Below are 23,549 nucleotides of genomic sequence, written 5' to 3'. Positions count from 1 at the left end.
TCGGTTTCTGGATTTTGTTTCATGATGGTGTCTCTTTATGATGAGACATAAAGCCCTCCTCATGTTGAGACATATAGCCTTCCTTTCATTTTAGGTTCTCTTCATAATGAAGTAGGAGTTCATAAATAAGCTATTCCTAAATTGCAGTGGAGTGTGAGATAAAATTACACAGATTCCAGCAATTTCTGGGCAATAGTTAGTTAATTGTACCCATTTCATTGAATCTGACTTCTCAACCTTGACCCTAAGTATAGGTATTTATCTGACTTTCACTCATAGATCCCTATCATATCATAAAATGGCCCTCAAATTCACTTCCCCATCAGAAACCCTTCATCCTTCTAATAATAAAACTCTAAACCAAAATTCTGTCTACTTCCTCCACATTTGTTAATTAAACAATTTTTCATTCAGAACTTGCTCTCTGCCAGACACAAAAGCTGTGCCTTCCTGGAATGAAGGTGTCAGACTATTATACAAACAACACAGAACAATTTGCTAAGCAATATAATAAGAGATAGTCACTATGGGCTGAAGAAATGCTGAGAATGGCATGATTCCCTTTATCTTGGAGAGTCACTGTATGTTCACCTGCAAGGTAAATAGAATAATGCCTTCCAAAGATAATCACACCTTAATCCCCAGAAGCTGTGACTAGGTTATGCTACATGGAAAAGAAGAATTAAGGGTGAAGCTGAAATTAAGGTTGGTAATTCAGCTGACCCTGAGATGGGGAGACAATCTTGGGTTATGAGTGGGCCCAATGTCATCACAAGGATCCTTAAGAGTGGTAGCAGAAGAAGAGTCAGTGTCAGAGTGATGAGATACAAGACTCATTGCTGAATTTAAAAATCGAGGGGGAAGAGGAGATGATGAGTATGGCAAGCTTCTGGAAGCTGGAAAAGGCAAGGATAGAGATCCTCTCCTCCAGAAAAGGATACAGCTCTGATTTTAGCCAACACCTTGACTATAGCCCAGAGAAACACTTTTGGGACTTCTGATCTCTAGAGCAATAAGAAAATAAACCTGTATTGTGTCATGTGACTATGTTTACAGTCATGGTTTTACAGCAGCAGTAGAAAACTGATATAAAGAGTAAGTAGGATTTCACCCAAGGAAGGAGCAGAGGAGCTTGCAGTCAGGGAAAATGACATTTCTTTAACCGAGTACTTGTTGTGGCTAAGCACTCTGTCAAGTGCTTTCCATGCAACATGCCACAAGAGAAGAGGGATTTTATATAGTAAATGATGATTATATAAACTATCAATAAAGGCTTTTAGTGCTATAGACTAGAAAGTTTGCTTTTCAGTTGAAAAACAGTACCAACAAGAAAGTCGTTACAGACGAAATGAAGAGATTGTGCTTGTTAAATTCTGGGAAATCAGGTGCTGGGATACAGTGCCAGATGCTGTAAAATCACTCCTCCAGCCTACAATTCCAACTGCCATCTTGACGCTCACACCAAGAGATTCCATGTACACCTCATGGTTAATAGCTTTTAGATTAAACTCATTCCCAGCCTTCTGCAAAATTAGTTCTTCCCAGTTCCCTATTTCTGTCCATGGCACTATATAGTACTCATCACACAGGCTTGAAATTTCCAAATCCCCCACTTCCCAAGCTCCCTGTACTCAACCAATACCATGGCACATAGCCTTCATCACCATGATTTTCTAATACCTTTTCTCCTCTTTCACTTTCCTGCTGCCACCCCTATATGTGCCATTTTAACCTCAAACTATTATTTATGCTCTTTTCCCAATGAGTCATAAATTTCCCTTCCCTTCATCATACCTCCTTTATAGAGTTTCCCTGCTCTTTCCCTTCTTTGAACTCCTGCAACATTAATTGTTCTTCAAAACACTTAAAACTTCCTGAGAGAATGTCTTTACTCATGTTTCCCCATGCCCTCTCTTACTCACTCCTTAGCTCACCACTGCTGACCTCACTACTGTTGGCCATTCTATTGAAATGGTTCTCTCTGAAGTCACAAGTGACCTTCTATTTACCAAATTTCAGGATCTATTTTGAGCCTCCCTCAACTTGACCTCCCTGTGACATTGACATCATTGACTACTCTTTTATTTCCGAAACCCTTTTCTTCCTTGGATTCTGAACTATCTTATTTCCAGTCTCCTCTTTCATTGTTTTTACTAGTTACTTTAATCTTCTCTAACGAGCGCTTAGCCTCTTCTGTCCCACTCATATTGCTGCTTCCTACAGTCCTGATCTAGGTCCTCATAACTTCTCACCATATACTATATATCTCATCTAGGTATTGGATATAAGTGTAGCTTGGAAAATGCAAAAGAACACTGGGATTTCTTAATTATCTGATAATCTGAATTCAATCTTTCTAACTAGGTTTTGAGTGCCTGCTTTATGCTCAGTAGCATGCTGAACACAGAGGAGAATACTAAAGTGATGAAGATACATTTTCTATCTTCTGAAAATTGATAGGCAATTTAGAGATGGAACGTATACACATGAACATTTTGAGAAGTGATCCAAGGCAGAATTCATACATTCACCAACTGACAGTGACCACTGCACATACCAGCTGGGTGTAGTTACTAAATTAATGACAATAAAGAAATGTCTCTTCTTTTGTGGGTAAAGAGGACAAGCACTAAGCCACCAGATAAATAGCTTTTCCCTCCCTGTCCTTGAATTGAGGCACAAGGAGGAAGTTATATGAAGAAAATGCCATTTCCTGGAGTGCCCGGTGGCTCAGTCACTTGAAAGTCAGATTCTTGTTTTTGGCTCTGTCATGATCCCAGGGTCATGGGATTGAGCCCCATCCCCTTGGGATTTTCTCTCTCTCTCCCTCTGCCCCTCTCCCCCACTGTGCACTCTCTCTCTTTCTCTAAAATAAAATAAAAATCATTAAAAAAAGAAAATACCATTTCCCAAGTTGCATCCTTCCTTGCATGCTGTCTCCTTTTTGTTGTTTTCATGGTTCCTTACCTGCAGTAGGTGTAACTTACATTAAATCTATCATTCTGGTTTATTAAAATATTTTAAAACATATCATATTTATATTTAATAAAAAAGAAGAAGCCTATATGAGGAATTATATCAAGGAAAATATATCCCAGGTAAATTAGAATGGGACCTTCAAGATTGTCCAAGCTCTTCTTGGCGAAATATTTATTTATTCACTTGCAACTACAAATCAGACACCTGCAGCATTTTCAGCCATTTCTTTCTAGTAAAGCAGGCTCAAGTATCTGATCAGATAACACATTTTAAAAATTGGTATTTATACTAGATTTAGACTATACTATCTCTGGTATATAGCCACTCCTGGCAGACAACATGCAGTAACAAAACCTTTTGGGTTCTGGCCTGAATGAGAGTCAGATTAACTCGGGCATATCATTATAAAAATCTCCCTTTATGGTCCATTAGGCTGCAGTTTCAAATGGTCTGGAAAATTTGGAGTGACATTCTCTATCCCTGATTCTCCATCTGGAAATTCAGTGCCTACATTTCTTACTGTTATACCAATAAGAAAGTTTTTGTTTTTACACAAAACAATAATTATTCTATTATGTAAGTCCTGGGCAGAGGGAAAGGAAGCAAATCTCCTATATGCTGGTGTCTACCTAAATGTGGGTATGAAAACTATTGAAAGCTATAATACACATCAGATATCATCCTAGGAACAGATGTAAACACTGAAGCTTTGTGGATTAAACTGAAAGAGAAATTTTGTGCTGCAAATACTTTAAAAATAGTTTGCCTAATACTCTAAACCAGAAAAAAATAGGTTTCCTCATAAGATATTGATTTTGATCCTTAGTCAAAAATAGTATGAAATAAACGTTTGCACTGTTTCAAATCCATATTCTTCAGTAAAAATTCACTTCACGTAAGAATCTGCAGGCTCACCCAACTTAATCTTTATCACATCTCTCTAGGCACAAAAAACAGGACTAGATATTAACTCCCAAAGTGCAGCCAAAACTAGGCCATAATATTTTCAAGATTATATCAAAAATAGTATAGAAACATATTGATACATACATGGCTGTCTGACTTATGACAAAGGTGAGCCTGTTCCACAGTAAGAAAAGGATGGCCTTTTCAGTAAGTGTTACTTGGTTAATTGGGTAACATAAGGGAACAATGCATTTTGATTCCTACCTCAGTCTTTTCATAAATATAGTTATTGAATTATGATTTACATATGAGAGATAAAATAATAAAAATATTGGAAAAAAGACCAACTAAATATCCCTATGCTCTTGGACTAGGCAAGACTCTTTAAATAGACACAGAAAACATTAAACATAAAGAAATGATAAATTGACTACATTAAGTTGACAAGTTTTGTTTTTCAAAAGACATCACTGAAGGTTAAATAGGTAGTTCACAGAGGGGAAGAAGCTATTTGCAATACATATATTCAATAAAACTTGTATCAAGAAACATAAAAATCTATACATCAATAAGAAGACTGACAACCCAAAAGGAAAATGGGAAATACCTGAGCAGCCAGGTCAAAGAAGAAGATATGGCCAATAAGAATCTGAAAGTTACTGAACTTCATTTAGTGTAATACATTGCAAAACTGGCTCACTTCTTCCATCTCTGTCTCTATTTCCTTTGCCATGTAACTTTGTAATACTGACTGATGCTGAATCTGAGCTAGACTGTGTGACTCACTTTGACCAATGGAATATTAGCAAATGTCATGCAAACAAAGTTTCGAAAACTTTGCACTTGCACAGTTGGGCTTGTTTCCTTTTGCACCTGTGCCATAGCCATGAGAATCCTGGGGCTAGCCTCTTGGGGATTGAGAGATGTGTAGAAGAGAGATGAGTAACCCCAATCACTCCAGTTGCAGCCAGACTAAATCAGATGATAGTCAGCTGACCCCCACAGGTATGTGAACAATCCCAGCCAAGAACAGCAGACCTGCCAAACCAGCCCCCCAGCTGACTCCATACTTGAGATCAGCACATGTTTACTGTGAAATGCCACTGACATTTTGTGGTTGCTTGATATGTAGCACTACTGTGGCAATAGATAAAGGATACAATTAGTCATGAGAAAGATGCAAATAAAGACTCAATGTAATATTGCTATATACACACCAAAAATTTCTGAAATGGAAAAGAAAGAAGATCTCAAGTGTTAGCAAGAAATTAGAGCAATCAAAACTTTCATACATTGTTGGTGGGAGTGCAGCTTGATTCAGTCACTTTAGAAAACTGTTTGCAATACCTATTATAGTTGAACCTATGTATACCCTATGACCAGCAATTCCACTCCTAGGAAAATACCAGAAGGAAATGTGTATATCTGTTCATCAAAAGACATGTACTAAAATGTTTATAGTGGAATTCTTTGTAGTTTTCAAAAAATTAGAAGCTACTCAAATGTCTATCAAATGTGGAATGGATAAATAAGTTGTGGTATAGTGACACAATGAAATACTATAGTATACTATAGCAGCGAGAATGAATTATCATACCTACGTTCTACAATATGGATAAAATTCACAAACATAATATTGAACAAAAGGAGCCAGACATGGAAGAAGACTCATTGTGTTAACTCATTTGTATAATAAATTAAAACAGGAAAAGGTATCAATGCTATTAGAAGTCAGGAAAGTGGTTATTCATAAGTGGGGATAACTATTAGAAGGAAGAGTAGGGAACATTCTGGGGTGCTGGTAATATTCTGTTTCTTATTTAGGTACTGGTTATGCTAAATACCCAGCAAACTAACCAGTGAGTAAAGTAGCCAGCTCAATTTATAAAAATTTATTGAACAATAGACATGACATATACATCTTTATGTGTGTAGTACACCTCATTAAAAAGGTAAAAAAAAAAAATCATGGGTTTACACTGAAGAGGGGGAGTAAAAAATGTATACCAGATTTATTAGATAGAAATTCTAGAGGGTAGTTGCATTTGACAGAAAAGCCAAGATGGCATTAGCTTAACCATAGTAGTTTAGTTCTCCTTCACATAAATGAAATTCAATGGGAGGTATTTCAAGTTTAGCATGATTGGCTCCATAAATCAGTCTTTTCTGCTGTGTTGTGTCACTATTTCTAGTTCTGGGTTTCATGGTCCCAGATAGCTGTTCAGGTGAAAGTCACCATAACTGCATTGTAATCAGTAGGATCCATAAAGAATCCATAAAGAAGGATCCATCCTGTCTTATGGAAACTTCTAAAAAGTTCACATAATACTTCTTACATCCCACTGGTCAGAACTTAAATGCAAGGTTATCTTTATCTGCAAAGAAGGCTGGGAAATACAATCTATATTCCAGGTGATATATGCCCAACTGCAAGCTGGGTCTATTTTTCAAAGAAAAGGGTGAAAAGTAAATATTGGGGGTCACCTGGTAAGCCTCGATATACCTTTCCACAGAAATCCTTTAATGGCTGTCTCTTTCTTTAGCTCTATGTATTATAGGAATTAGTTTGTTTTCCTGAGCAGCAGTTGACAAACATTTTTTTGTAAAGGACCAGGTCGTAAATATTTCAGGCTTTGCCAACCTAATGGTTAAATTGCAGCTATGAGAATAATTACATTGGCTATGGTAGCACAGAAGCAGACATATACAGACATATACAATATGTAATTGAATGAGCATGATTCTGTTCCAGTAAAACTTTATTTCCAAAATATGGCAATTGGCCAGATCTGCCCCATGAGCTGTAGTTGGCCGACTCTTATTCTAGATACTTTATAAAGCCAGTAAGCCTCATGAGGACACAGAAAACATTTGACTTTTTCTCTACTGTATCCCTAGGCCCTGGCATGTAGTCATTGATCAAAATATATCGATTTAAAAAATATAAGTGAGTTTAAGTATAACTTCTTCAAGATAATATAATTTTCATTATAAAATTTATTTAAAGAAAAAGAAAAAGAGTTGAGTTGAATTTCACCAAGAGATGGTACAAAGTTCAAGGCAAATGGAGAAGACAGGAAATGTGTGTTTGGAGGGGAAATGAGAAAAATAACCCAAAAAGAATAATTTATAAGTCTGGTAGGGTCATGAAAACTTTATAGTTAGTAAGCAAACAAACAAACAAAATCTTCTCTTCCACTTGCCATGTTCTTTTGGATATTTTTCATTGAAGAGGAGTGGTATTGAAGGTCTAGAAAAAGTATTATTTTGCACAAGTAGAGAATCTAAGTGTACCATAAGCCTGTAGAAGCATTATTCCTTCAAGCGGAGTGACTCTTTTCTTCCGGGGTCTACTCCCTTACCCCATTCATCCTTCTCTCTCTGAAAATCGTCCAGGGAAACTCTGTGTGCTCCTTCTCTTGGCATTCCACAAATAGAACACAGCAAGACATTAATGAAGAGAGAAAACAGTTTTCCATTTATTTTGCTTTCAGAAATATACTTGGAATGGTCTGTGCCAGAGTTGTACTATATCAAAGAAACCATAATCCAAAAGACTAACCTTTTTAAAATGATAACCAACTGCATTTTGTATTTTCATAGAATTACTTTATTTCCATAAAAAACAGAATTTCCATTTTTCCAATCAAGGAGCTGAGTTTCTAAAGCTTCCTGTGGTCTATTTACATTTCCTACAGTAACCTTCTTAAGCAACAGACCAAGGAAAATATGAAACTTATTTTTTTTATTTCATTTTCCCTTTTTAAAGGAGCCTCTATATTTTCCTGACCTCATTAAATACTTCAGAGACAACATCGATTTCCAAATATAAATTAGCAACATATTAGCAGATGCCTCTGTATTACAAAAATTGTCATCCTTTTTCAGTTATACCATCACCTCTGGCTGTGTCTTATGCATGAGATACTGTTACTTTCCCACCTTTTTTTTTCAAGAGCAATTAGTTAGAAAAGAAGAGGGTAAGATGAATCTAAATTTCCATGAGCTAAAGAGAAGGGTCTTTTAAGAGGATGAGCAGATACTGATAAAGAGAGGTTTATTGTTAACTGTTTAAACAAGGTAATAAGGATAGGAAATCAAGACTTCAGAAGGTTGTATTTATTCATTTGCTTAAGCAATATTTATTGAGGATTTCTATTTGACCACTGCTGTGTTAGGTGCTGATGGAAAAAAAGAGAAAGTGTTGCTAGTCATGATTCTGCAGACCTGTAAGAGCTGCTTTCAAGGCTTTTGGGTTATTGCAGAAAGAATTATTATAATGATAAGAAACCTGGAACTTCATCAAACAAATTATTTTGAGGATGTTCTTGACTTTCCCACATCCTTTGGGGAGCAACAGAGCGGGACCACTATTTAAAGCAGGACGATTTTAAATAGTTGTGTGAATGTCATTCAACCTAAGAATCCTGCTGCTTTCTTCATCTGTTATTGTATCACCAGTTGCCTTATTTATCTCAACAGAAAACAATGCTTAAGAACTCATGGCTTGAGTCGTGAGTTGTCTATTGGGGACTTTGTTTATTGCAGAATTCTTCTTTTCCCTTTGGAGAAAAGCCCAACTGAAACAGTACTTCTAGAACTTTTTGGCTCCCTCCCTCACTCCTGCCCAGGCTAGGTGGAATTACTTACCTAAAAGGTCAATGTGGGGAGAAAAAGTAAGCAGAGCCCTTTCTTCTACCATTCTCTTGAATGCTAGCTGCCTGCAGATAGCAGAAGTTCTAGGCTGATAAGAATGCCTAAATTTGGGACTCTAAACTAGGAAACTCACAGCCTCCAATCTGGTCTTTCATAGCAATAAAAGTAAAACATTGCTCTCCATATGTCAACTTCCTTGCTTTATTTCTCAAGTGGTTCAGAACGTGGATAGGGGAAAAGAATGTTATTACTGGTCTCTCCCACCATGACCCCAATATCTGGTGCAATGGACCATGGAATTTGAGAGAAAGAAGACAGGAAATAGAATTGCAGATGAAGACAAAACAAAATTAAAAAAATAACAACAACAGGGGCACCTGGGTGGCTCAGTTGGTTAAGCATCCGACTTTGTCTCAGGTCATGATCTCGTGATTCATGGGTTCGAGCCCCACATTGTGCTCTGTGCTACCAGCTTGGAGCCTGGAGCCTGCTTCAGATTCTGTGTCTCCCTCTCTCTCTGCCTCTCCCCTGCTCACACTCTCTCTGTCTCTCTCTCCCTCTCTCTCAAAAATAAATAATAAAGATTTAAAAAATTAAAAAAAAAAACCAACAAAACACATGCTTAGAGGCATTTGATAGAGCCAGGATGCATGCTCCAGTGAGAAGCATATACATCTTTAACCTTGACTGCTTTCTTTAGTTCTTTTGAAAGCTCACTTCAGAATAGTTTCTAAGTTCTAGTTGTTCAGGCATTAGTAAGGGTTTGGCGAACAATAGCCCACATGTCAAATGTGACTTGCCTCCTGTTTTTGTAAAAACAAACACACAAATAAACAAATAAGCAAACAAATAAATAAAAAGTGTTATTGGAACACATCTACACCTATTCGTTTACATATAGTCTATGACTGCATCCATGCTACAATGGCAAAGTTGAGCGGTTGCAATAAAGATCATATGGCCTATGAACCTAAAATACTTACTCTCTGGCCTGCTATAGAGAAGTTTACCAACCCATGTATCAGTGAGCTGAACAGTCTGGACCCTCTGCTCTGATTCTCAGCCAGTTCTATAAACCAATAGGAGACACTGGTCTTGGAATATTAAGTATTGATCTTCATCTTGGGCCAAAGTGGGATTGTTCCAAAGATTGGGTGGCTTGCCTGCCTTTAATTCACCATGTGCTAATTACACTTGTGAATCTTGTAGATCTATATTGCAGCTTTCACAGAAAAGAAGAGGACTTCATTATGGAAAAATAACAAAAGAAGTGAAGGTCTTCTCCCATACTATAGGTATAATCTGCATTTGGACAAGGGTAGAAGGAAAGCTGGAGGATATCCTCATTAAAACAAAGGTCAAAAATCTGTTAAAAACAGCTGATACAAGTGATGCCTACACCTTGAGAATTATGCTGACACAGAAATAATACAAATACTTAGGGCATCAGATAGAGACATTGTGGGAAGCTTTAGATTAACAGATATTGGTATCTTTTTTTTTTAAGGTGTTTTCCCTAGAAATGGCAGAAAACATATAGCTGGGATGTGGTTCAATTTAAATATTTTTGAAAATGTGGCTAGAAAAGGATGAAGAAAAGTGGTTACCAAGACAAAAAAGGAAGTGAGACTCAAAAAACATTAAGAGAAAAAAAAATGGGATTGAACCTTAAGAGAGAATTTGCTGAAAGAGAGTAAGAAAATCCAGGACTCTTGATTTGAGCTTCAGAAGGTAAAGCAACTGTGCCTGAGTGGGAGTGAGAAGTCATGTGGCAAAAAAAAAAAAAAAAAAGGGACATGCTACAAAGGGAGAAGGCAGAGGCTTTTCAGACATGAGGTCAGAAGGACATCACCACCTGACCAAGCCAACTATGCTCCAAAATCTGAGTTAGCCAAAATATATCAGCACCGAGAAAGGTAACTTGACCAAGAGCCTTACTGTGTCCAAATGGAAGAATCACTACTGGTAGGTATCCGGGTTACATGGAGCTCATCTGAGTGAGCCAGATGTAATTCAGCAGCCCTGTCTGGTTCATTATGTAATCCCAGTTCTAAGACCCAGGATACTCATAAGCCCCACTACATAGAAGGCAAGATAATACCCACACCCGATCAACGTGAGAGGAGATGAAGTAACTCAAGTTTGTCCACATAACTCAGACACTGAATTTCCTGACTACAACACTTGAAGTCAAAAGATTTTGGTTTAAGTTCTATTTTCAACATAACATTTTTGAAAAGGGTTTTACATTTTCTAAGACTTAGTTTCCTCATTTAAATGGAAAAACACCTACTTACAGGGTTTTTGTCAAGATTAAATGCAAAATTGTGTGTGAAAATGTCTCATACCATATCTGGCATATATGACGTACTCATTATTCAGGAAATGCCATTTCCTTTATACTTTTTTAAAGTAAGATAGAAAAAAGTGATAGACACAAGCCTGCATTTAGTACAAAATGCATCAAAAAGGTCAATGTCCTCTCCCAGTCCCACAGCCTTTCATTAAAACCAAAAAGAGGCTAAGATTTATAAGTTAAGATAGTAGAAGATACTATGTCTAATACAGCTTTTTTGAATTTCCCATTAAATTAAAATATCCATGAATTTAAACAAAAAGACAAAGTAATGACAGTTCAGTAAACAAAAAATAAGAAAAGACCATAGCCCAAAGTGCAGGGAGAATTTCCACTGAATGAATCACCCATGAGAATGGAATGAAATGCATGTTCTTGGACTACACAACATATACTCCACCCTCTGAATCAGAACTGGACAGAAGGCCCCAAAGAAGGTAACAAAAACTTTCCCCAACCCAGAGGGTGAAAGTGTGTATTACTCAGGAAGACAGGAGCCCATTCAACAAATGCTTAGGAACTAGGCAAGATCATTACCATTTTCTGTTTTCCCATCCCATTCCACCCTTCTCCCAAATTGGCAACCTTTTCTTGCTATCTCCATTTAGAGACTAACATTCCCAGACATCATTGCAAGAAGTTGAGTAGCATGTACAGGTGCAGAAAGTTTATATCCTGGGATAATTTAGTCACCTAAGGAAAAGCATTGTAAGAAGGAACATAACAAAAAAACATCCTGGGGGCGCCTGGGTGGCGCAGTCGGTTAAGCGTCCAACTTCAGCCAGGTCACGATCTCGTGGTCCATGAGTTCGAGCCCCGCGTCAGGCTCTGGACTGATGGCTCAGAGCCTGGAGCCTGTTTCTGATTCTGTGTCTCCCTCTCTCTCTGCCCCTCACCCGTTCATGCTCTGTCTCTCTCTGTCCCAAAAATAAAATAAACGTTGGAAAAAAATTAAAAAAAAAAACATCCTGGACACAGCAGGTGCTGGGGTTGAAGTTTTTCATGTACTATATTGTTCAAAGGAACCCTACAAACTGTATTAGAATTTCTAGCTTTCACAAGACTTTCAAATCACAAGATTTTCACAGAGAATCTGAGCAAGAAAAGATCCCTACCCAGGATCTGCAGATTCACAATACATGAACACTTACTGGGCATTACATTCAACAGGTAGTGAAAACCAACATTAATGTCAGGAAATGGGCTCGAGTGGGAATAGATGGAGCTCCTAATATTGATGGGAACAGACAACTGATTTAGAGCATTTGTCCACTCTGAGAGCAAATCCCAGGACCTGAAAGGACCTCTTTCCAATAAAGAGTTGGCCAGCAAAATTAAGAAAATAAGTAAAGCCTGTAAAAAGACAACACAAAGTAAATGGAATAGGTTCATTAAAAAGTAAAAACAAATAAATAATAATTATTTTTATTTGTTTTAAATTTTTCAAAACCCATAAAAATAAAAAGCATAATGTATTAGTTATTTATTGATGTATAACAATATTATCACAAACTTAGTTGCTTAAATCAACACACATTTGTTAGCTCATGGTTTTTATGGGTCAGGAATCCAGACATGGCTTAGATGGGCCCTCTGCTCTGTGTCTCACAAGACTGCAATCAACGTATCATCCAGAGCTGTGCTTTCATCTGAGGCTTAGCTGGGGAAAGATCCATTTCTAAGCACACTCAGGTTATTGGCATGATTCAGTTCCTTGTGGTTGTAGGACTAAGAGCTTCAACTTCTTTCTGTCTCTTGGACAGAGGCCACTCTTCACGTTTTATGGCTACCTGCTGTTCCTGCCATATTAAGTTCTCCAAAATGACTGCTTGTTTCACAAAGCCAGCAAGGTGGAGAAAGGCCCAAGCAAGATGAGAGCTACTGTTTTGTATAATGTATTCATAAAATCATGTACAGGCAATCACATGCATCCTTTGCCCTTGCCATATTCTATTGGTTAAGATCAAGTTACAGTTCCTGTCCACATTCAAAGGGTGGATCACACAAAGGCTTGAACATTAAGAAGTGGGGATATGGAGAGCCATCTTAAAAGGTAGTCTGCTAGTTTGCCCTCTGGTCCCTAGTGATTCCTTTTCCTGTCACCTGCAAAATAGCTTCACTATCTTCCAAGGATCCCCTTATTCTAAATATTGTCTCATTATAATATCTATTCAGAATCTCTAATCTCTAGGTATGGATGAGACTCCTTGGTCTCATGAGACTCTATAATGCCTTTTGATTCATGTATTTGTAAAACTAAACAGATAAATTCTCTGTCCCTTAACAACCTCAATATTTAATGGTTAGACAGGGATAGGACATTCCCATTTTATAGGGTGAAATAGATACAAAGAAGTCACTGCTCTGTAACAATTCTGAAATCTAACCTAGCAAATATTGAGTTTATTGATTAAATTTCTTGTTTTATATGTTTATTTTTAAGAGAGAGCGAGAGAGCATGGGCAGGGGAAGGGGGCAGAGAGAGAGAGAGAGAGAGAGAGAGAGAGAGAGAGAGGGAGATACAGAATCTGAAGCAGGCTCCAGGCTCTAAGCTGTCAGCACAGAGCCCGATGTGGGGCTCCAACCCACGAGCTGTGACATCATGACCTGAGCCCAAGTCAGACACCTAACCGACTCACCCACCCAGGTACCCCAAGTTTCTTGATTAAATGTCAAGATCTGGGAATAATTCCTTATGGCTCTTGATTCCTTCCTCTGAGACTTTGGCTCTGCTTTCAAAGTCACCTTTCCTTTTCCATGAAAGGTAGCATAGGTTTCCAGCTGAGTAGTTTTGTTAGCCTGCTTCCTGCCAGTAGAATTTGAGATGCCCCATAGCCTCCTTTCATTTTGCACTCTCTCTTCTTTGTGAGCTTTGTGGAAGCAAGAGGCCATCCTGGGTAACCTGACATGATAGAAATTGTGAGTGGTAACTAGCTGAGCAAGGATCCTGGCCAATAGCTAACAAGAAACTGAAGCCCTAAATCCTACGACCCAAGAAATAGAATTCTGTCAACAACCTGAGTAAGCTAAAAAACAGATTCTTCCTTCCCTGAATCTCAGATGAGAAAACAACCTTGACTGACATTTTGCTTTCAGCCCATGAGATACAAAGCAGGGGACCCATCTAACCTGAACTCCCAACACACAGAAAATGTAAGATAATAGTTGTGTGTGGCTTCAATCCACTAAGTTTGTAGTGACTCTGTTTTATATATAACAACACAAAACTAATACAGATAGTATTAATAAATCATATTTAATAATTATTAACACATGACTAATTCTTTTTGTTATCTATGCCCTCTACCTATTTTCCTCAACCCCACTGGATTACTTTGAAGCAATTTTTAGATATCACTCATTTCATCCATGTACATGTCTCTAAAATATGAGCTCTTTTGTAAAATATAATTAAATATTATTACACTTAAATGATGAAAAAAAATTTTTAATATCACCAAATATTTGTTCTTATTTCCCTAATTGTCTCCAAAATGTTTTATTTTTTATAATTTGTGCCTTCGAATCAGGTTGCATTGAAATTGGTTGATATATATCTTACGTTTCTTTTAATCTGTAAGTATAATCTTTTTCTCTTTCTTTTTCCTTCCCTTCTTATTTCTCTTTTTTCCTTGCAATCTCCTTGTGTCCCACATTGATTTTCCCATCTTTTGGATTTTGCTGACTGCGTTTCTGAAGCATCATAACATATTCCTTTCTCTCCTATATTACCTAGAACAGGATTTCTCAACCTGGACACTACTAACATTTTAGACCAGATAATTCTTTGTTGTGAGGAACTGTCCTGTGTGCTATATGCTGAGCAGCATCCTTCATCCCTATCCACCAGGTGCCAACAGTACCCTATCCCAGGTGTGACAACCAAAAATGTCTCCAAATATTGCCAAATGCCCCAGGAAGGAAGGGGAGATCACCACTGGAGGAGAACAATGACCTAGAAAAGCACACATCTGACACTAACTTTGTAAGTGAAGAAAAAACTTTAATTACAAGGCATTTTATTGTCTTTGTGACCTAACAAAACACATTAAGAAACTGGATCAGGATCCATAAAGAGCAAATATATTGAAATAACAGTACATGCAGAAGCACTGGCTTGAGGGTTTAACTTTTTAAAAAAAAACAGAATGTAAAGAAACCCCTATTTCAGTAGCAAAACTAAAATCGGCATTGGATCAGTATGCTAGAACACACATTTGAGAACCTTCCAGAATTCAAAGTTAACAATCAAAGGAATTAACTTTTTGTACAACAAACATTTATTTTGTGAGCATTTACTATAAGCTAGCCACCGTAATAGACAGAGATACAAGAATAAATAAGACAGATTTGGTTCCCACCTCATGGTGCATACATTCTAATAAAAGAGTAGGCAATTACAAGAAAACATATAATAGATTAAAAAATTGCAGGTTTTTAAAAGTGCCATGGGGGAAACAAAATTGGATATTGTAGTAGAGAACATTCAGGCAGGAGAGAAGATAAGATACATAGGGTAGTCAGGAAAGGCCTTTCTGAGAATGGCCTCTATGATGGGAATAAGATAAAAGATCTACATAAAGAATAATAAAATATCATTTAAGGCACAGATAACAGCAACTGCAAAGCCTGTCAGGCACACATTCCCTCTGTCATAACTTTTGATCGAAGAGCAATTGTGAAGCCATGTAACCAGAGCATGATGTGAAAGAAAGGAAGAAAGACATTGACATAAAATGAAGTTGAATATACCAACAGGAGTCAAATCCTATGAAGCCTTCATAGAGTATCTAAAATATAAAGATCATTATCATAAGTGCAACAGGGAGTTTTTGAAGGCCTAAACCATACCAACATACACGTAATAGAAGTCCCAGAAAGAGAGATGAGAGAGAAAGGGGCAGAAAAATTATTTGAGGAAATAATGACTGAAAACATCTTAATGCAATGCCAAATATTAATCTAAGCATTAAAAGGCACAATGAACTCAAAGTAGGAGAAAGGCAAAGAGATCCACTCCTAGAGACAACAGAATCCAACTGTTAAAAGTCAAAGACTAAGGAGAAAAAAGAAAAGATCTCATGTCGGTGACTAGAAAGTCTAAATTTAGAATCAATCTCTTTAGTCAATATAGGGGAGTGATAGAGGGTCAATAGATTATAGCAACAAGCAGGGGCAGAGAATAGTGTGGCTGGACAGCTTAACTTTTTAAAGAGAAGATTTTGTTTAGCCTTGTTTTTGCTTTAGTCTTTGCTTCCAAGGATAGAAGATGGATTGTTAGAAAGTAATGGCAAGCAGGGAGACCCCTCACCTTCTGATACTGATGTGTGCAGGATGCAGAAGACTCACGGGAGAACTGGACCTCAGGGGACAACCTGGCTTAGTCAAGTCAACAAAAAATGAAAACATTCAGAGAAAATGCTGAACTTATAGGGGATATTTCAGTTCTCAAATAAAAAATCATATGGAGATGTTATATGTGAAAGACAGAAAAGGGAGAAGCCATTTAAGAATTGTAGGTATTCCAGAAGAGACAGGCGCAGAACAGTAGGGAAAAAGACCTGTGAAAGATAGCAATTTAGAAAAATACCCTTGGTTAAGAAAATATTTGAGTGTATAGGTTAAAATGATTCTTGAGTTTCATGTAAAATAATGGACAGTGTTGGAGATAGGGGAGGAGGAGATGGATCCCATAGATAAGTTGAGAATTTTTTTTAACTTAAAGGAAAAAAATATATATCTTCCAAGATTCCAGAAAGAAAAAAAATATTTACAATTTTGTGATTAAATTATAATTAATGTGAAAACAATAGAAAGATATTTGGTTATTCATTCCAGTTGACCAGGAAATGAGTCAAAACCAAGAACAGGGGCGCCTGGGTGGCGCAGTCGGTTAAGCGTCCGACTTCAGCCAGGTCACGATCTCGCGGTCCGCGAGTTCGAGCCCCGCGTCAGGCTCTGGGCTGATGGCTCAGAGCCTGGAGCCTGTTTCCGATTCTGTGTCTCCCTCTCTCTCTGCCCCTCCCCCGTTCATGCTCTGTCTCTCTATGTCCCCAAAATAAATAAACGTTGAAAAAAAAAAAACAAACCAAGAACAGAAATGTCACAGTATAGTTCATATATGGTGATAACTGTGTTGGTAAGAAACCTAGGGTTATTGAGGGGTTCCTCTGGTGGCTCAGTTGGTTAAGCGTTCGTTTTTGACTTCGGCTCAGCTCCTGGTCTCATTGGAGTTTGGGCCCTGCATCAGGCTCCATGCTGATGGTGCAGAGCCTGCTTGGAATTCTCTCTCTCCCTCTATCTCTGCCCCTGCCCTGACTGTGCTCTCATGCTCTCCCTCTCTCTCAAAATAAATAAATAAACTTAAAAAAAAAAAAAAAAGAAAGAAACCCAGGGTTATTGAAAAACACATTATAAAAATAGTATTTTAAACAGAAATTTAAAGAGAAAGTTATTTTTTCACAGAAATCTCATTAATAAAGGCAGTTTAGAGCCATTAGAATTCATAGGTATGAAACTTAGACATTACTGAGGAGTTCCAGTAATTGGCACCAATTAACTTTATTTGAGAATGTTGGCCTTCATTTTCCTGTCACCAATAACAGTAGCATAGCACAATGTCTTCTACGTATTCTTATCACTGCTATCATCCACTGGCCTGATAAATTACACCATTAAAAATAAGCAGATGTGTTGCAAAGCAAGAGTGGTTTGTTGTGTTTAGTTTCCATGTGCACTTGGTGCTAGATCTATACTGGACTAGATTTATGACTAAAAAGGTTTGTGAATCTAAAATATGCTCCCCACTCAGCATTATAAAGAAATATTCAATGAAGAAAAAAGTTTATATAAGAGGAATAGAGGTAATCGTAAAAACACTGAATTAAGAATAAATAATGGCTGTAACTATTGAGTTTCTTGAGTACTTAATTATGTGATGCACACTGTCCTCACACTGTCCTCAGTTCTTTGCCTGTGTTATTTCATTTCATCCATAGAACAACACCATGAGGTTTGTGTTCCCATTTTATAGATGCGTAAACTGACACGGTCACACAGCTAGTAAGTAGTGGACACCAAACTCAAACACAAGAAGTCTGATTCCAGAGACCATCTCCCATAATTACCAGATATACTCTTTCTAAACAAAATTAGATGCCTTGATAATTAGGGAAAAAAAGCAGGATTAAATATATATTTGTAAAACTTAAATGCAACCACAGACATAGTTTAAAATAATACTTGTACTTTGCATGTCATGCCAAAAGATTAGAGAAAATAAATTGTTTATGTAACAAAAGAAAATAAACTGTGAAAATGAGATAAACTCTTCTATTAAAAGAATAATTATGTTGCCAGTCCACTAGTGGGTACATCGACAATTCACCAGAGCACAGACTACTGAGGCAGTCACTGTTTAATAGACTCCAATGGCTTGGTGTGAACCCTGAGATCAAACCATGAATCAATATTAAAGATCACAGAAGACAATCGAAAGTTCAAAAGGAGGATCATAGCAAGTAGAATACATAGGCTAGAAAGCCTCTCATGAAACAGAATTGCTGGGTGAGATAGTTGATAATATTAACAAAGATGATAATGACAATAATATGCACACCTAAGGAGATCCTACTACAGAATAGAATCACTGATTTTCATATACAAAATTGAATAAAAATAATTTTAATGAATAAACTAAAAATGGGATGATGACAGAGCAAATACACATGGGAATAGATCCAAGTAGCTAATCATGCAAATAGTAAAATCTCCAGAAATAATAAAAGGAACAGAGATGAAGAGGCAATAATAAAAGAAACAGAGGAATATTACCCTTATTTTGAGCTCTTTCAATCAGCACACTGACATCTTTCTTCAAATCAGGATATCATGATTGGGTACTCATTTGATAGTAGAGAGTATATTTGAATTTCAAGAGTAAGGTAAGTATTAGTGAAATTGAAATGCACAATATGACTTCTACATTAGTAACGGGAAAATCAAAATGAATAATAACTTTAACAACAAAATAAGAATAAAAGGAAAATCTAAGTGATATAAGAACTTAATAAGGTCATAAAGTTATAGAGTGGGCTTATACCAAATTTTTCAGTTTTCTGAATTAGCCTACTGGAAGACAGAAAGATCCCAAATATAATAAACAAAAGCTAGCTTTATACTGTTTAAGAGAAATATTCTTAAAGTGACATAGAAAAACTGAAGAACTTTACTAAGTAAAGCAATCATGTGAAATGCAAACAAAAGGACAGTAGTTCTGGCTGCTGGGTTTTTAAGACATAATGCTTTAAAGAGGGCAAAGAGAGACATGCGTAACGATAAAGGGAAATATTTATGAAGAAAATATGTCAGAAATAAATCCAAATGTACCAAATCCAAAAAATATTAGAAATTCAAGGAGAACTTAATTTAAAAATTCATTCTTGTGAGATTTTTTTAAATATAGCTTTTTCAGACATGGACAGTTCTAGCAGACAATATATAATACGATGAACAAAATTGTGTGTGTATGCGTGTGTATCCTAAAAACTGGCAATAAAATATTTTCACACCCATTAGACATTTGCAAAAATCAGTCTGGTACTTAAAAAAAAAACTTAAAAAAAAAAACTTAAAAAAAAAAAAAGATCTTTTAGGTCACATTCTCTGATCTAAATTTTATGATATTGAGTTAAATTAAAAATTACACTTAGCTTTTTTTTAAAGCTATTTGTTGGAAGCTAAGACACATACTCCTGCAGAAGACCTAGATCTCACTATAAGTCAAAACTATAAAATTTCAGACTCAGAGCGATGAAAGATGAAAATCCATCACAAAACCAATGTGATGAAGCTAAAAATTTACTCAGAAGAAAATGTACAACATTAAATGTGTTCAGGAGAGTGTAGCAATAATGGTACTTAAAAAAAAGAGCAATAATTAAAAAGAAGAAAACAATGGGAGGAATTTAGTAAAGTTAAAGGTAAAATTCGTGCAAAATAGAACAAAAATAGAAAGCACACACACAAATCCTAAGGCAGCTTCTTGGAAAAGGAAGAAACATATAAAGAATAAAATGAAAATAGATAAAACCCTTAGAAGACTAATTAAGACCAAAAAAATATAATAATATAATTGAAATTGGATGAGGAAGGAGACCGAAAAAGAAAAAGATACAAGTAGAATTCCCTTTGGCAAGCCAGCCAAATTGACAAAGACAGAACCTAAAAAGTCTTTTGATTGACAGAATCTTTTTAAAAAAGTAACTATAGACCAACATAACACATCAAAAATACTCCGATTTTTAGGAAAACAAGGCCTGTCTACATTCCGTCTGGATTCTCAGGTCCAGGCTGCAGGACACAGAGCCAAAGAGAAACTACAGACATCATGTCAGGTGGGACAGTTTCTGGAAGCAAAGCATCACTTTCAAAGCGGTCAAGCACAGCGACGAGAACCAAATCCACAGTGAGGAGTTCAGACAAGATGAAGTTTGAGAGAGCAAAGTGGAGGTTTGGATGTTACTGAGGTCTGGCGCACAGAAGGGGGCCTTTTATCACGTGCCTATAGCTGGGCATTTCAGTGGCGGGGAGGCGGAGCCGTCTCTGTTTGCTCAAGAGCTCCCGGGGTGAAGGGTTTCTTCTGGTTCTTTTGGGAACTTCTTTAATAACTCTTGGGATTGCAAACAATAGGAAGTACATTTCAATGACGACTCCTCCAAACTTTTCCCTTCCCTCTAGACTATTTGCAGGAGCTGACCATGGCATCACTGGGCCTAATGACTCCCTGTGACATACTACTTGTTCCCTGTCTGTACCTCTGGGTAATTGCTGGGATGCGGCAGGAGATGGAGGGTCACCCTGCATCGGAAATACGGTGGAATCTCAAATTTCCCAGCTTTATTAAAACTGTTTAGTCCCTGGCAAAAAATAGGACAGCAAAAAGGAATAAGGTTTTGAGAAGGAGACAAATAGTATCATCATTTGCATTTGATAGAATTGGATACTCCTGAAATCCCAGGAATATTAACTGAAAGGGTATTTTTAAAATAATAAAGTGTAGTTTTACATGACCAGATATAAATTCTAAAGGTAGAAAAAGGAAGCTTTAAAAAAAAAAAACAAAAAAAAACAAGGAAAACAGAAGAAAATGGACTGAGACCCAAGACAGCGTTATTCCATGGAAGCCAAATTTTAGAAACCTTTGAAAAGAAGTTATGAGGAATGGTAGAGGCTGCAGAAAATCATGAGAACAAAAACTATTGGTGATGCCACCTTCAGATTAACTGACCCCAGTTCATCTAACGCCCTTGGACATGAAAGATCTGGTGTCTTCTTAACCCTGAGACCTCAGGCTCTCACTCCATTGATGACTTAAATGGTGGATAATGGCAAACAGACACACTCTTCTTTAAAATCAGAACCACATATTGTGTTTTTACATAACATCAATGAAAAATGTTCTCCTATTGCTGGTCACATGTGCCAACAGTGGATAAGACATGTGCCAAAGTCTACAGATTTCTGGCACTAAGGTGCTGATCCTTTCAACGGAGGAGAAATAATTTGACACCTCTGAGGCAGAATATTTGACAACTGCAAACTTGTTCCACAATCTCAACTATTCAATCACATTTCAAAACCTCTTGGTCAGCAATATCCACACCATCTTCGCCCCCCATTGGAGCATTTCTTTCTCCTCTGTGACATGGTCTCACATTTTCACTTCCTGGTGTCACTGTTAAACTTTTCATTTCTTTTTCCACATTCACTTTATAAAAGAAGGTACTCTCTTCAGCTGCCTCTTCAAATTATCTGAGAATACTTTTAACAGCTCCCCAAATTGTAGAATAATGTCATCCTTACAGTTATAAAACAGACCTAAAATCCAGAGGAGAAAAGCACTATTTTGCCTACAATGTTTTGTTGTAGGATATTTTCTCTTTTAGGTTTAGGAACACCTTGCTAATTTGGATTATAAGAAATATATTTACAAATATATTTGTTTTGAGACCCCTAAAACAATATTTTGGATATGAGGTCGTAGAGTATTTGATCAGGTTATTTTTGTAGACATATTCTCAACTATGTCATTTTAAGATTCTCTTCCAAAGAAGACCTTCAGGAATGGTGCAATATCAAATCAGTTTTGCACAACTTGTAAAATATAACAATACCACCATCAAAGTGTCAATTTAGGATATCTGAAGCACTGATCAAATTAATTATGTAATGGTTATAATCACCAAAAAATGCACCTTAAAGCTATCTTTTTTATTAGATAACTTTAAACTTTTTATAGAGTGAGTTAAAGTGATAGGTCCCTTTTTAGGGGATCCACATTGAAAGTGTCTGACCATTGTGTTAAAGGATAGATATGAGGGAAAGTTCTATGTAGTAATTAGAAATCATTTCTCATAATATGTTCTTTTTTTCTCATAATATATTCTTAATTTTATTTTATTTTAAGTATACATTTGGCATGTTTAAATATGTAAACCATTTAGGGCACCTGGGTGGCTCAGTTTGTTAAGCATCTGAGTTTGGCTCAGGTCATGATCTCGCAGTTTGTGAGTTCAAGCCCTGCATTGGGCTCTGTGCTGACAGTTCAGGGCCTGGAGCCTGCTTCAAATTCTGTGTCTCCCTCTCTCCGTGCCCCTCCCCCCACTCACGCTCTGTCTCTCTTTCACTCTGTCTCAAAAATGAATAAACATTAAAAAAACATTTTAAATATATAAATCATTTATGCAACTCAAAAGTCAAAAATTCATATTATATCATCCCTTTTCCTATTATATCATCCTGTTTTTACCCTAAAGGTAATAATTATATTTTTTTCATTCATGGATTATTAGCCTTTTCTTTTTCATAAAAATGACCATTACAAGTATATGAATATATATGTGTATGTACTTCCCATTCTTATATAAACTGTATGTGGTGTATCTACTTTTTTGCTCCTTGATTTTGTTTTCACTTAATATATTCTGAAAAGTATTCCATGTCAGTTCATAGAGATTTTTATCCTTTTTTTTTTTTCAACGTTTATTTATTTTTGGGACAGAGAGAGACAGAGCATGAACGGGGGAGGGCAGAGAGAGAGGGAGACACAGAATCGGAAACAGGCTCCAGGCTCTGAGCCATCAGCCCAAAGCCCGACGCGGGGCTCGAACTCACAGACCGCGAGATCCTGACCTGGCTGAAGTCGGACGCTTAACCGACTGCGCCACCCAGGCGCCCCTTTATCCTTTTTTTTTAATGGCCTCAGGGTACTGTTGTGTGACGTACCATGGTATAGTGAACCATTTTCCTACACGTAGTCATTTAGGTTGTTCCCAATATTTTGCTATTAGAAATATGCCTTCTACATACGTTATTTTGTATTTTGAAAGGTATTTCTTGAGGGCAAATTCCTAAAAAGAAGATTACGAAGTCATTGGTATTTTGGTAGATGTTTCTTAAGGGTAAACTCCTAAAAGTTAGATTATTAAGTAAATGCTTATTTAGTTTTGCAGGACATTATGCGATCCAACTCCACACTATGAAGTATTCTTGTAAAATGAATGAACATACAAACGAAAAGAAAACTAAATCTTATCAAGTCTCTACACAGAACTAGCACTTTATAGGAAATATACAGAACAGAGGAACACTT

The sequence above is a fragment of the Felis catus genome, chromosome B4, assembly GCF_018350175.1.
Source record: "Felis catus isolate Fca126 chromosome B4, F.catus_Fca126_mat1.0, whole genome shotgun sequence".
Classification (NCBI taxonomy): domain Eukaryota; kingdom Metazoa; phylum Chordata; class Mammalia; order Carnivora; family Felidae; genus Felis; species Felis catus.
The sequence above is the reverse complement of the archived record's forward strand: the minus strand, read 5'-3'. Positions refer to the sequence as shown.